Source organism: Pseudorca crassidens, chromosome 17, assembly GCF_039906515.1.
Source record: "Pseudorca crassidens isolate mPseCra1 chromosome 17, mPseCra1.hap1, whole genome shotgun sequence".
NCBI classification, from domain to species: Eukaryota; Metazoa; Chordata; class Mammalia; order Artiodactyla; family Delphinidae; genus Pseudorca; species Pseudorca crassidens.
Window position 1 is genome coordinate 28,413,973 of NC_090312.1, and position 13,911 is coordinate 28,427,883.

Sequence of the window (13,911 nt, forward strand, 5' to 3'; positions counted from 1 at the left end):
TTGCCTTCTGGTCCCTTGGAACAAGGAGACTGAAATCCTCAGACAAGTTACAACTTACAATTCAATGTCTCTGTCCTTGACAGAAGGATACCCCATTTGAGAATTAAAGTCTTTAAACCAGCAGAGCCCAGTTGCAAGGACTGGAAGTAAAAATTCTGCAAGTGGGGCCATCTTTTTCGTTATCTGTTTTTTTTCTGAAAAATTAATAGAACTTAGCAATGACTATTTATTTTGTTTTCCTTTTAGTGACTAGTTCCTTATGATTTCTCAAATACCTAATGCACCATGCAGGCTAATGCATCCCCTTCCACCAGTATACCATCCCAATTCTTTACCTTGTGCCAGGGTTAACTGCTCCACCTACGACCACTGATGAAATCCTCAACGTCCGCTGAGTAGCACGTGATCCAGGTACAAACTCCATCTTCAGCACCTGCTTTCACAGACAGGTTGCGTTTTTCTGGAAAGATGTTTTAAGATGGAGTTTAGCATGCAGGTGGTTTATTAAGGAATAAGGGAAAGGAAGTAGGAGGGAACAGAGGGAAAATCAAGCTGTAATGCAGACTTAACAACAATTTTGGGCAATGCTGTAAGAAGCTTCGCAGCTAGAAAGGTTCTTCAGTTTTTTGTCAATTGGACAGAGATGTCCAGAGCTTTATATATCTGCATCAGTGAGTCATAGGATGTGGGTTGTCCATAGAGGGGCTTGGGCTTTTTTGCAGCTTTTTTTGCATACCTTGGTATACCTTGAAGGTGCTGAGACTAAAGGTTGTCTATTGACAGCACTTTTAACACATAGTGCAATAAGTCCTTCACTGAAGGAGAATCCAGTAGGTGCATAACCATGTTCACCACTCTTGTAGTTAGTGAAGTTGCCTTCAACTCTATACTACTCATGAGTAGGATTTTTGAACATATGGCTTAATTTTGATAAACACTATCAGATTATTTTCAGATGTTCTTAAACATTTGTATTCCAATAGCCTCAATATAAGTTCCAACTTCTCACAGTCTCATCAACACGTCAATGAAGTTAGGTAATAACATACCTTTCTGATTATAGCCCTTCTGTTTGGTAATAGGTAGTTTTTACTACTTTTATTACATCTCTTCTTATAACTTTTAGCCTTTGGTTGTTCCCTCTGGAAGTTGCCTTTTCACTTCTGTTAGCCAGTTTTCTACTGAGTGTTATGTCTTATTTCTGTATGTTTTTTAGGATTTAATCTTCTGTCAATTTCAGATGTTGCAAATATGTTCCCTCTACTTAATCACCTGTGAAATAATAAAAAATATATGTACTGGTCTCTGTTCCTGGTTCCTGACACAGAGCTCTAAAACACTTGTAAATAGGGCTTCTAGGAGAATCTTTAGTTTAAGTATTTGGTCTTTGACCTTGGTTTATGGCACAGAACTCCTAAATCCCTTGCAATTTTTTAGTGATTAGAATGACTTTTGTTCCAATGTGCTGATTCTTGGTGGGCTTCTGGATAGGGGCTGGCCACCAGAAAGATCAAGCCATGATTAGAAGCTTGGTACTTTCAGCCACATCCCCCATTCTCCAGACTGAGAAGAAGGCCTGGAAATTGTTACTAATCAATCATACCAACATACAACCCCCAAAAGTATATGTAGGTCTAAGAGAGCTTCCAGGTTGGTAATATGTCTACTTGCTAGGAGGGTGGTTTATAATATCCTTTATAGTAAACTGGTAAACATAAGTAAGTGTTTCCCTGAGTTCTGTGAACCATACTAACAAATTACTGAACTCGAGGAGGGGGTTGTGGAATTTATAACCAGTCTGTCAATAGCACAATCTTGGACATGCAGTAGCACATCTGACAATCTTGATGTTTGAAGTGGGGGCAGTTTTCTGGGACTGAGCCCTTAATTCATGGGATATGATACTGACTACAGATATACAGTGTTAGAACTGAATTGAATTGACCAGCTAGTGTTGGGAAATAGGTTGGTGTGGGGAAAAATTTACACATCTGGTGTCAGAAATATTCAGTGTGTCAAAAACTCAAAATGGATTAAAAACCTAAATGAAAGACCAGACACTGTAAAACTCTCAGAGGAAAACATAGGAAGAGCACTCTGACATAAATCACAGCAAGATCTTTTTTGACCCCCCTCCTAGAGTAATGAAAATAAAAACAAAAATAAACAAATGGGGCCTAATGAAACTTAAAAACTTTTGCACAGCAAAAGAAACTATAAACAGAATGAAAAGACAGCCCTCAGAATGGGAGAAAATATTTGCAAACGAATCAATGGACAAAGGATTAATCTCCAAAATATATAAACAGCTCATGTAGCTCAATATTAAAAAAACAAACAACCCAATCAAAAAATGGGCAGAAGACCTAAATAGACATCTCTCCAAAGAAGACATACAGATGGCCAAGAGGCACATGGAAAGGTGCTCAACATCACTGATTATTAGAGAAATGCAAATCAAAACTACAATGAGGTATCACCTCACATCAGTTAGAATGGGCATGATCATAAAATCTACAAACAACAAATGCTGGAGAGGGTGTGGAGAAAAGGGAACCCTCCTGCACTGTTGGTGGGAATGTAAATTGATACAGCCACTATGGAGAACAGTATGGAGGTTCCCTAAAAAACTAAAAATAGAATTACCATACGACCCAGCAATCCCACTACTGGGCATATACCCAGAGAAAACCATAATTCAAAAAGACACATGCACCCCAATGTTCATTGCAGCACTATTTACAATAGCCAGGCAATGGAATCAATCTAAATGCTCATTGACAGATGAATGGGTAAAGAAGATGTGGTACATATATACAATGGAATATTACTCAGCCATAAGAAGGAATGAAATTGGGTCATTTGTAGAGATGTGGATGGACCTAGAGACTGTCATACAGAGTGAAGTATGTCAGAAAGAGAAAAACAAATATATATTAACGCATATATGTGGAATCTAGAAAAATGGTACAGATGAACCGGTCTGCAAGGCAGAAATAGAGACACAGATGTAGAGAACAAACGTATGGACACCAAGGGGGGAAAGTGGGGGGAGGTGGGATGAATTGGGAGATTGGGATTGACATATATACACTAATTCGTATAAAATAAATAACTAATAAGAACCTGCTGTATAAAAAATAAATAAAACTCAAAAATTAAAAAAAAAAGAAGTGTTCAGTGTGAGAGTAAAGGAAAACAGTGCACTATTTCTAGGCATCATGCATTTCTTAAGTTAGTTTATGGTATTTAGAAATGTTTGATTTTGGTATAGAACATCAACGTTTGATCATAGGAATTGTACTTTTGTGGTCTTTTCTACCTTGAAGTCACAAAAATGTGCTCCTTCATTTTCTTGTTAGTTTTATACTATTATTTTTTACATTTAGGTTTTTAAAAGATATTTTTTAGAGTCTGCATTTACATATTCTGCCAAATTTGGATATTTATATATGACCCCAAATTAATTAATTTCATCCTGATTTTCCAATGAAGGTATATATATAATTGTCCATAATATTATTACATTTTCATCTCTATCTGTCCATTTAATTTATTTGTGCTCTCTCTCTATCTCTTTTCTAACCAACTGAATGTGAAGTGCCAAGGTTTGACATTTGAGTGACTAAAGGGTTATCGATGCTGTCAATATACATGGGTTAAGTTCTGCAAATGCTATTTCCTTAAATGGAGAAAATGGTAGTACCTACCTCATAGTGCTGTTGTAAAGATAACTGAGGTAATACATAGAACACTTTGAATATAGCTTGAATATAATGACCTTAATAAATGTTAAAAAGTATTATTATTATAATAATCATTGTTTTATCAGTATCTTTATTTACAGGTAAATTATAAATATTAGTGTAAGCTCTCTAGCAACCAACTTGAAAAAGATAAACCCAATAAAGTGTAGAGTTCATACTCTCCAAATAATAAAGACAAATTTGTTTATAGCTAAGTAATATTGTGAAACATTTATTTCTTTCCCTTCTGTATTTTCTATTCACACACACACCCCTTCAGAAAAGTAGCAGGTTTAACTTCACTGCATCAGAGTAAAGAAAGTCTGGAGTTGAATGCAAAGCAGCTTGAAGAACTTCTTGATTTTAGTTTTCCAAAATATTAAATCTAGTATGCAAGAATTGAGGAAAGAGACAGAGTGTTTGGAAAACAGAGGTGAACAAGTTTTTCTGCCAGACTAAAATGAGATTTCCCTGTTGGAGGTCAAGTTGGAAAAGAAATATGTGGGACTCATAAAAATGAGAATCAGACTTATCCTTGTCAGGGTCCTAGAGTGGGGCCAAGATCCCGGAAAGAAATGGCTGCAAGGAGCTTATAGGGAGATGGGACCACGGGTTCCATGATGACAGTCTCACCTTTTATCTTTGGACCCAATTAAGATTTGAACTCCCAGAACTGCCTCTAAATTCTCTGAGGAATCACTACTGGCTGAACACTTGTAACCAGCTTAACCTTCAGCCAGTTCATTTCTCTATGTTTCAGTTTCCTAATTTGTAATAATATCTACCTTACAGTGTAGTTTTCACTATTAAATGAGGTAACAATTGAAAAAGACTCCTTGACCAAACTCCTAGACAAGCTCCTCTGCTCTGGGTACCCTTTCAAGTTGTAATAGTCCACAGTCCGTTATGCCTTATGAAATGTCTAAATGATGGCCTCTGGAAAATTTAAGTAATCCCAAATCTTTCTCTCTTATTTAGCAGTGGCACATATATCCAAATCAAGACCCAGGAACATATACATGACTTCACCTGTATAGTTAGTAAGCTAAACTTTCCAAAGATCTTTGTTATTTATGTGATCAGTAAAGAATGAATACTAAATAAGATTGGCATTTCTGGAACTGTCTGGCTAATTTCAAAACCAAAATGAAGAAAAACGTGCAAACCACTGAAGATTACAGAACATATTTAATAGTTATAATTTCTTAAAGCCTTAAAATTATTTTCAGAATGGAGAAAAGGAGAAGAAAAGTATGTTTCCATATAAGTTGCTTAAAAAGGGACAGGTGGAAACTTCCTTCAATTGCAATACTATGAAAGCCAGACAATAGAATAGAAACGAAATAGTTTAAAGGAATTCGTCAGATTATTAATTTTTTGTTTAAACAGATCCTCAAAGACTCAGATTAATCTCATTTTACTTACTTGTGACAAATTTAAACATTTGTGATAATGCAGTAGGGAAAAGGAATAAAAAGTTGGTATATAACTGACATAACTAATTAGGTAGATTACCTTCCTTAGATTTCGTCATGAATGCAAAATACATATTTACCAATACCATGAAATTTCATTTGGTATTCTTACTTAACTCTCATGACATACAATAAGAAAAATTAAAATAAAAAATGGTATTTCCAACACTTTCTCTGAGTGAATGTTAAAACTGAGCCACCGAGACAAAAATGGTCCCGGATGCTAACTGCATGTAATATTCAATTGCAGTCATTTGTTGAGATACAACATGACTACAGTTATATAGAATTTTAAGATTATCTCTGTATTTGAACTAATGAAAATAACAGCATCAGGTTCAAAAATGAGTACAAAAGCAAGACTGACCTAAAACAACAAACAGCCAGTTATTTTACCAGCAAAATGGGTTTATTCAGGAACAGCAAAGAATTGCAATGTGGGACATGCAATCTATCATGAACCACAGGCTAGACTGGAGAACAAAGGAGAGAAGTGTTCTTTATAGAGGAGAGGGAGAAGTTGGGAGGGGCTGTTATAAACAAAGAGTCTATTGGATGAAACTGGGAGTTCGAAGTGCAGTGTCTTTTCATTGGCTGAGTTATGACAGTCTCATTGGCTGGGCAGTTGCCAGGCAAGGAGAAATTCTTTCTTCCTCCTGCTGGATAGTAAAGTAGTAACCATTTTCCTGATGGAGATGCAAAGGTACATCTCTTCCTGTTGGGTCTGCAATTGATGCTGAGTTGTAGGTTGTGAGAACTCCCCATTCTGGCCTGCCAATTCCATTTTAAATGAGGTTTCTGTTTATTAATTTTTATATCAAGAAAAAAGTTAAATAGGAGACTCAACTACTGAGATACCTCTGCAACAAAAATTAATCATTTTTCATTTTTGCACCCCATATCAATAGTTGAGAAGGAATGAGAGCATGCCTGCTCACCCCTGCTTCTTTTTAACTAAGTTATGATTTCTAGTTTAAGTAATAGATTTCTCTGTTTTACATAATTGTTGACAACTTTGTCCCTAAAAATTTTCTAATCTCATTATATAATATTATGGAACAGATGACACTAGCAACTAGCATGGAATGCAGGGGAAGAAAGAAGTGATGGAACCTCCCAGTTTGAAAGCAAACACACTAAAATACAGCTTTATGTTTCTAATAAATATTATGATCTCAATAGCTCTTTTATGACTGTATGCTCTAAAGCAAAATAAAATGTTTCATGTGTCAATGAATTTCTTACTTATAGCAAGTTACTCTACTCGAAGTGGTCCTCACCTCCTCATCTCTACCAAAAGAAATGGCTATGAAATTTAGAGTGAAATGACTTGTAATAGTGCCAAAATTGTCATTTATTTTATCCAAGCAAACAATTTCTGAAAATATAAGAGAACTCATGAAATGGAAGGGAAATGGATAAGGATAATGGAAGCAATACCAATAAATTGGTATTGATTTACTGGATAATATCAATATCAAATATCAATATTAAATATCAATAAATATCAAAAGCTTGATTTACTGGATAATATTTTTTGGGTAATTTTGTCAAACAGTGTGGGATGAAAATATGAAGATAAATAACTTTTTTCCCTAGAAGATATTTAGACCAGGTTGAAAATCAGGCCAGATTCTGTAGATAAACTCTTGGCTCATGACTTTTCTACTGGAGATGAAATAGGAAGGAGACTATACAATGGCAGTAAACCAGTGAGATCAAGATGGAGAGCTCAGATCTTACACGGTAGGATACTGGAAGGTAGAGCAGTTATTTATTTATTTTTCTTGAACAAAAGACTTAGGTATTTATGTAATAGGTTGTAGGGGCAACTGGAGCATGGAAAAACATAGAGCAAAGTCAAGTGTACAAATATGTAACTTTGAAATGCACTGGACATCATACTCCAATGTATTTTCTTCATAATTAGCACAGGGTAGTAATAAATTTTACAGAAAAAAGAACTCCATATAAAAATAAGTTTGGCAAACAGTGGTTTTGACATAAATAATTTTCAGTAAGACAAGTAAAAGAGTTCTCAAGGATTTTCTTTAGTGATTTCTATATGAATTTCCAAGAAGGCAATCTAGAATATAAACAGCATTGCCAAATTTATTTTAATATAAAGTTTACTTATCACGGAACACATCATTGGTCTAAATTTATTGGGAATACACTTTAAGAAATGCTGAATTACAGAAAGGGAGTATAAAAGAGAGCCATCAAAAATATAAAGCATATGGATAACACCAACTTCTGGCTTGCCTAACCCCAGTTCTAGTTTTTTATGTTCTCTACCAGAAAATATAGTAGTCAGGATTTAAAGTAAAATCATGCGTAACTGCAGATAAAATACCCACCACTGGTAACAAGAGAAACCATTGAGAGAATAAATTTGTCTCCATTTATTGTTAGTTATTCAGAAAATAGTTATGAGATACTACATGTCAGACACTAAGTGAGATGTTGGAGTTCCAAAGATAAATTAAGTCATAATCCTTGCACACCAGGAACTCATTCTAATTGAGTGGGCAGCTGGGAGGAGGAGAGACATTTAGAGAGATAATTACAATCTACTTGTAGATTTCATGAAAAAAGAAGAACATACTTAAAGCCATGAACTATTTATTAAAAAAGTCACTAAGTAAGCTTTACATACAAATCATTTTCAACACTATACACTTTTAAGTTATTTTAAAAGGACTATAATTAAGTGTAACATTCCTGAGTTACATGTATTCTCCTGAATAAAATGGTTATTGTATCAAAACTAGACTTCCTTTGTGCACACTGACCAGTAATCTATTTTAAACTTGTAATAAAATCCTGTAAATCAAAATCAAGCTTCTAAACGTACCTTGGAAGAGACAGAATTACAAATAATGTACAAAGGCTAACAGCTGTTGTACCAGATTACCCTTCCTGAAAAATGTGATAATGCAGATACTTTTCTTTCCTTATAGTCATTTAATAAAATAAAGTTCCCCCAAGTGAGAGGTGCCTGCCAACAAAGCATGAAAAAAAGGTGTTATGTACTCCAACGCCTTTTTTTGCTGTGTCAGGATCCATAAGGGAACATTCTAAAAACGACTTCCATAAATCCTTTTCTTTTGTTCACGTTTTGCAAAAGTTTTTGTTCTGTGTAATCTTTCTTTGGCTTGGTTTAAAAAAGTTATTTGATGGGTCTGCAATTCGTTCTTTCAGGATTATCTAAAGGTGTCATCTATGTACTGTCATGATGTCCCAGAATCTGTCACCTAAATAAATTTATAGCAGTTGACTTCAATGGTTATAGAGCTCACATTGCATTCTGTCTTGAGAGAAGCTAAAGTAGAAAGCAGGAGATTGTAATTCTTGAGAAATGAACATAAACTACTTGTGTTGAGGAGAGATTACAGCAACTAATGTGCTCTATAAATACAAATAACTCAGATCATGATAAGACATAAATTAACTAATAATATTGCTGTTAAGCAATGCAAGAAAGGGAACATTTGGTTTGCTGTTCTTTTTTTTTTATAGCATTTATATATTTTTTAACATCTTTATTGGAGTAAAACTGCCTTACAGTGCTGTGTTAGTTTCTGCTGTATAACAAAGTGAATCAGCTATACATGTACATATATCCCATATCCCCTCCCTCTTGCATCTCCCTCCCACCCTCCCTATCCCACCCCTCTAGGTGGTTGCAAAGCACCGAGCTGATCTCCCTGTGCTATGTAGCTGCTTCCTACTAGCTATCTATTTTACATTTGGTAGTGTATATATGTCCATGCCACTCTCTCACTTCATCCCAGCTTACCCTTCCCCCTCCCCGTGTACTCAAGTCCATACTCTACGTCTGCATCTTTATTCCTGTCCTGCCCCTAGGATCTTCAGAACCTTTTTTTTTTGTGGGGGGGATTCCATATACATGTGTTAGCATACGGTATTTGTTTTCCTTTTTCTGACTTATTTCACTCTGTATGACAGACTCTAAGTCCATCCACCTCACTACAAATAACTCAGTTTTGTTTCTTTTATGGCTGAGTAACATTCCATTGTATATATGTGCCACATCTTCTTTTATCCGTTCATCTGTCAATAGACACTTAGATTGCTTCCATGTCCTGGCTATTGTAAATAGTGCTGCAATGAACATTGTGGTACATGACTCTTTTTGAATTATGGTTTTCTCAGGGTATATGCCCAGTAGTGGGATTGCTGGGTCATATGGTAGTTCTATTTTTAGTTTTTTAAGGAACCTCCATACTGTTCTCCATAGTGGCTGTATCAATTTACATCCCACAAACAGTGCAACAGGGTTCCCATTTCTCCATACCCTTTCCAGCATTTACTGTTTCTAGATTTTTTGATGATGGACATTCTGACTGGTGTGAGGTGATACCTCATTGTAGTTTTTGATTTGCATTTCTCTAATGATTAGTGATGTTGGGCGTCCTTTCATGTGTTTGTTGGCAATCTTCTTTGGAGAAATGTCTATTTAGGTCTCCTGCCCATTTTTGGATTGGGTTGTTTGTTTTTTGGATATTGAGCCGCATGGGCTCCTTGTATATTTTGGAGATTAATCCTTTGTCAATTGCTTCATGTGCAAATATTTTCTCCCATTCTGAGGGTTGTCTTTTCATCTGTTTATGGTTTCTTGTGCTGTGCAAAAAGCTTTGAAGTTTCATTAGGTCCCATTTATTTTTGTTTTTATTTCCCTTTCATTAGGAGGTGGGTCCAAAAGGATCTTGCTGTGATTTATGTCATAGAGTGTTCTGCCTATGTTTTCCTCTAAGAGTTTGATAGTGTCTGGCCTTACATTTAGGTCTTTAATCCATTTTGAGTTTATTTTTGTGTATGAGGTTAGGGAGTATTCTAATTTCATTTCTTTACATGTAGCTGTCCAGTTTTCCCAGTAAAACTTATTGAAGAGGCTGTCTTTTCTCCATTGTATATTCTTGCCTCCTTTGTCAAAGATAAGGTGACCATATGTGCGTGGGTTTATCTCTGGGCTTTCTATCCTGTTCCATTGATCTATACTTCTGTTCTTCTGCTAGTACAATACAGTCTTGATTACTGTACCTTTGTAGTATAGTCTGGGAGCCTGATTCCTCCAGCTCCATTTTTCTTTCTCAACATTGCTTTGGCTATTCAGGGTCTTTTGTGTTTCCATACAAATTGTGAAGTGTTTTGTTCTAATTCTGTGAAAAATGCTATTGGTGGTTTAATAGCGATTGCATTGAATCTGTAGATTGCTTTGGGGAGTATAGTCATTTTCAAAATGTTGATTCTTCCAATCCAAGAACATGGTATATCTCTCCATCTGTTTGTATCATCTTTAATTTCTTTCATCAGTGTCTTATAGTTTTCTGCATACGTGTCTTTTGTCTCCTTAGGTGGGTTTATTCCTAGGTATTTTATTCTTTTTGTTGCAATGGTAAATGGAAGTGTTTCCTTAATTTCTCTTTCAGATTTTTCATCATTAGTGTATAGGTATGCAAGAGATTTCTGTGCATTAATTTTGTATCCTGCTACTTTAGCAAATTCATTGTTTAGCTCTAGTAGTTTTCTGGTAGCAGCTTTAGGATTCTCTATGTATAGTATCATGTCATCTGCAAACAGTGACAGTTTTACTTTTTCTTTTCAGATTTGAATTTCTTTTATTTCTTTTTTGTCTCTGATTGCTGTGGCTAAAACTACCAAAACTATGTTGAATAATAGTGCTGAGAGCTGGCAACCTTGTGTTGCTCCTGATCTTAGAGGAAATGATTTCAGTTTTTCACCATTGAGAATGTTGTTGGCTGTGAGTTTGTCATATATGGCCTTTATTATATTGAGGTAAGTTCTCTCTATGCCTACTTTCTGGAGGGTTTGTATCATAAATGGGTGTTGAATTTTGTCAAAAGCTTTTTCTGCAATTATTGAGATGATCATATGTTTTTTCTCCTTCAATCTGTTAATATGGTTTATCGTCTTGATTGAATTGCATATATAGAAGAATCCTTGCATTCCTGGGATAAACCCCATTTGATCATGGCATATGATCCTTTTAATGTGCTGTTGGATTCTGTTTACTAGTATTTTGTTGAGGATTTTTGCATCTATGTTCATCAGTGATATTGGCCAGTAGTTTTCTTTCTTTGTGACATCTTTGTCTGGTTTTGGTATCAGGGTGATGGTGGCCTCATAGATGAGTTTGGGGGTGTTTACAAGCAGCACATGTAGCACAGTATCAAAAAAACAAACAATCCAATGCAAAAGTGGGCAGAAGACCTAAATAGACATTTTTCCAAAGAAGATATACAGATTGCCAACAAACACATGAAAGAATGCTCAACATCATTAATCATTAGAGAAATGCAAATCAAAACTACAATGAGGTATCACCTCACACCATTCAGAATGGCCTTCATCAAAAAAATCTACAAACAGGGCTCCCCTGGTGGCGCAGTGGTTGAGAGTCCACCTGCCGATGCAGGGACACGGGTTCGTGCCCCGGTCCAGGAAGATCCCACATGCCGTGGAGCGGCTGGGCCCTTGAGCCATGGCCACTGAGCCTGCGCGTCCGGAGCCTGTGCTCCGCAACGGGAGAGGCCACAACAGTTAGAGGCTCACATCCCACAACAACAACAACAAAAAACTCTACAAACAATAAATGCTGGAGAGGGTGTTGAGAAAAGGGGACCCTTGTGCACTGTTGATGTGAATGTAAATTGATACAGCCAATATGGAGAACAGTATGGAGGTTCCTTAAAAAACTAAAAATAGAATTACCAGATGACCCAGCAATCCCACTACTGGGCATATACCCTGAAAAAACCATAATTCAAAAAGAGTCATGTACCACAATGTTCATTGCAGCTCTATTTAGAATAGCCAGGACATGGAAGCAACCTAAGTGTCCACTGACAGATGAATGGATAAAGAAGATGTGACACATATATACAATGGAATATTACTCAGCCATAAAAAGAAATGAAACTGAGTTATTTGTAGTGAGGTGGATGGACCTAGAGTCTGTTATTCAGAGTGAAGTAAGTCAGAAAGAGAAAAGCAAATACCGTATGCTAACACACATATATGGAATCTAGAAAAAAAAAGAAAAAAATGGTTATGAATAACTTAGGGGTAGGACAGGAATAAAGATGCAGAGGTAGAGAATGGACTTAAGGACATGGGAAGGGGGAAAGGTAAGCTGGGACAAAGTGAGAGAGTGGCATGGACTTTATATATACTACCAAATGTAAAATAGATAGCTAGTGGGAAGTAACTGCATGGCACAGGGAGATCAGCTTGGTGCTTTGTGACCACCTAGAGGTGTGGGATAGGGAGGGTGGGAGGGAGACAGAAGAGGGAGGAGATATGGGGATATATATATGTGTAGCTGATTCACTTTGTTATACAGCATAAACTAACACACCTTTGTAAAGCAACTATACTCCAATAGAGATGTAAAAAAAAAGCAAGGCCATCTTTGGCATTGTGCAGTGTACAACATGCACAGCTATACACAGCAGCCCTGGGTTAAAGAGTGGGCTCCAGAGTCAGAGAAATCCTAGTCTAAATCTCACTTCTGCTATTTATTCTCTGTAAAACCATGAGCAAATTGACCCTTCTATACCTCACTTTCCTCTTTCATAAATCTGGAATATTTACAGTAGCAACCTCTTAGTGGTGTTGCAAGGATTAACATAAAATAATATATAGGTGAAGATTTTAACACAGGGCCTGGCACAGAGAAGTTGCTTAACAAAAGCTATGATTATTCTCCATGGCTAACTTTACCTTTAAGATCAGCCTATGTCACCCTGGATGGGAGGGGTGTTTGGGGGAGAATCGATTCATGTATATGTATGGCTGAGTCCCTTTGCTGTGCACCTGAAACTATCACAACATTGTTAATCAGCTATACTCCAATATAAAATAAAAACTTTAAAAAAATCCAGTATATATAAAGAGCACATTCAACTAAACAACAACAAAAAAAAACCCAATTAAAAAATGGGTAGAGGGGACTTCCCTGACAGTCCAGTGGTTAAGACTGCACTGACACTGCAGAGGGCACAGGTTCCATCCCTGGTTAGGGAACTAAAATCCCACATGCTGTATAATGCAGTCAAAAAACTTTTTTTTAATTAAAAAATATTTTTTAATGGGTAGAGGATGTGAATATACATTTTTCCAAATAAGACATACAGATGACGAACAGGCACATGAAAAGATATTAAAAATCACTAACTCTTAAGGAAATGAAAATCAAAACCATGGTGAGATATCACCTCACACACTTTAGAATGGCTATTACTGAAAAGTCAAGAAATTACAAATGTTGAAGAGGATGTAGAGAAAAGGGAACCCTGCTACACTGTTGGTGGGACTGTAAAGTGGTTGCAGCCACTATGGAAAAAAATATGGAGATTCCTCCAAAAATTTAAAATAGAACTTCCCTATGACCCAGGTATTTCACTTCTGTGTATCTATCTGAAGAACATAAAAACACTAATTTGAAAAGATTTACGCACTTTTATGTCCATCACAGAATTATTTGCAATAGTCAAGATAGGGAAACAACCTAAGTGCCCAACGATGTATGGATTGATAAAAAAGATGTGGTATATACACGTAAGGAATACCACTCAGTTACAAAAACAAATGAAATCCTGCCTTTTGGGACAAGATGGATGGATCTTGATGGTATTATGCTA